The sequence below is a fragment of the Pseudonaja textilis genome, chromosome 3 (genome assembly GCF_049901715.1).
Source record: "Pseudonaja textilis isolate UNSWEBS1 chromosome 3, rPseTex1.2, whole genome shotgun sequence".
Taxonomy (NCBI): Eukaryota; Metazoa; Chordata; class Lepidosauria; order Squamata; family Elapidae; genus Pseudonaja; species Pseudonaja textilis.
The window spans coordinates 102,297,480-102,300,090 of NC_141992.1; positions in this window are offsets into that span (position 1 = coordinate 102,297,480).

Sequence of the window (2,611 nt, forward strand, 5' to 3'; positions counted from 1 at the left end):
AGACATGCCAGAGGAGAGGCATTAAACTTTGGAGCTTTGGAGAAGGCACAGTGACTTTTGATGTAAGTATTCTCTAGAAGATCAAACTCTTCCTTGACTTTTTCTAAACCAAACTTTAGAAACTAGTCAGGGAACTCTTTAAAAATTGTGCCATTTGTTTAGAACATTTCCTTACTATGAAGGATACATACATTGAATTTCCCTTGAGTAACATTGAAGAAAAAAGTCTTTCTACAATGTCTCTAAGAGAACTTACATCATATTTCAGCCATACTTGTAATCTTTTGAACAGTGCTATTTTCAATTTCAAGACATCTGTGTTAGAGCCCTTGGCAAATCAGCAAGTGTGGAGTATTGGGGAGAAAAATATGTTGTTTATAGCCAAGAGAATTTTGACATGGATAAAAAGTAATTTCTTTCCTTGACTAAAGAGTAGTATTGTTAGCAAAGAGTGGCTATGGCTAGCAGTACATGTTAATAGCCAGAAATGTAGGAAAATGGCATGGAAGAATATAAAGGAAAATGTAATGTCAGTCCACACCAAAATAACAGAACAATAAAAAGTATGACCTTATGACCTCTCGTTGATAGAAGATGTGAATTTAAATGAATTTATTGGTGATAGAACTCACAATACACAGTTGGCAGAATCAAGTTGACTTTTTCCTGTTTAATTTGAGCTTCTGGGCAACATTGAGGGATCTGAACTTATTTAAATCCAAATCTGATGTTCTTTCAAAACAACACAATACCTTTGTTTATAATGAATCTAGGTCTCTTGACTAGTCAGGTATTACATGGACAAATTCTTTTGCAGAAGTCAAGTGCCAGGCTGTCCTGCAACGCAAGCCAAAATGGCTGTGAATGGCAGAGACCAGAGGAGAGGAAGCATTTGCACCAGCCTAAAGTGGTCAAAAATTGTTGGGTAGATTTCATTCCCTGACTATTTTTCAAGTCTCCTAGTGTCCACAGCAAAAAATTGATTTGTAAGATGGAGAAAAAACATTTAAATTAGAATAGATGAAAATGAGTTTAAGCTGCTTCAAATGTGGCCTGTCTCATAAGGCATGGCAGGGGCATGATCCTGCTGTGAATGGTGCATGTGAAGATTAGAAAGGGTCCTGATTATATTAGCAAATGAGCAGTGATACATTTGATTCCCTAAGATGGATATTGACTCCTATACCTCAAAACAATACAAATAAAAAGCTGCCTTTTTACGCAATCTAATATTTGGGTCTATTTATGTTCCAGCTTCTATTAGATTTTAAGCTAAAACTGTATAATTAGGACTTATCTTTCCTCTCCTGCATGCTAAGAATTTCAATTGCTTAGTTCTTTTTTTTTTAATAAAAGTTTTTATTTTTTAAGACAAACATATACAAACAATACATAAAAACATAAAACCATCTTCCATTTTACATACATACAGTGTGTCAGTTGGTTACAAATCTTTTGCGCTATCCTTTCATAGTCATTACTCACAGTTTATATAGCTTTCACATTGTCAAACTAACATATGCTTATATATTTATCGGTTAGTAATCATCCATAACTAAACTATTTATTCCATCATTTTATATAAGATATCCCAAATTTTATTTTAAAATTTATATTGTACTTTCATCCAATGGTTATATATGTCTACATTATATTTTATGTCAATCTATTAAACTTCTATAAGAAGATTATCTATTCTGTTACATTACCATATCTTTTTGTCCAACCATTGATAAAACAAATCCTATATCATATAAAATTGTTTATCTTCTTGTTCTCTAATTTCAAATGTCAATTTCCTCCTTTCAGCAAAATCCATAATTTTCTTAATAACTTCCTCCTGCATAGGTATTTTATCATTTTTCCAATTCTTAGCAAATGCAATTCTAGCCACTGTTAAAACATTTGCAATCAAATATTTCAGCTCTTTGTTGTATATTTCCAGTATAATTCCCAATAAAAAGATCTCTGGTTTAAAGTCTATATGTTGTTTTATCATTTTTTCCAACCATGTGTGGATTTTAGTCCAATATTTTTTTGTGTCCGAGCATGTCCACCACATATTGTAATATGAACCAGGTATCTGATGACACTTCCAACATTTATCCGATTTATTCTTAAACATTCTCGCAAGTCTCATGGGGGGTAGATGCCACCTGTAAAACATCTTATACAAATTTTCTTTATATGCAGTTGACATTGTCATTTTATAATTTTGAGACCACAATTTTTGCCATTTTTCTAAATCAATCCCATATCCAAAATTTTTCCCCCAGGCAATCATTGTTTCTTTAACTTGTTCCTCCTTCAATTTAAATTCTAATAAATGTTCATAAAGTTTTTTTAATTACCTTTTCATCAGTACCCATCAAAATTTTGTCTAAATCAGTCAACTTATCATAAATACCTTCTGTTTTAAAATCTTTATCAAATCTAGACTGTATTTGCAAATATAAAAACTAGTTCATTTTTACACCTTGTTCTTCCAACACTTGCATAGATTTAAGTTCACCCTTTTCATTCAATATCTTACTATATCTAACTGTTTGTTCCTTTTTATATATTATTGGATAAGAAAAAACTCCAATGGTGGATATCCATAATGGAATTT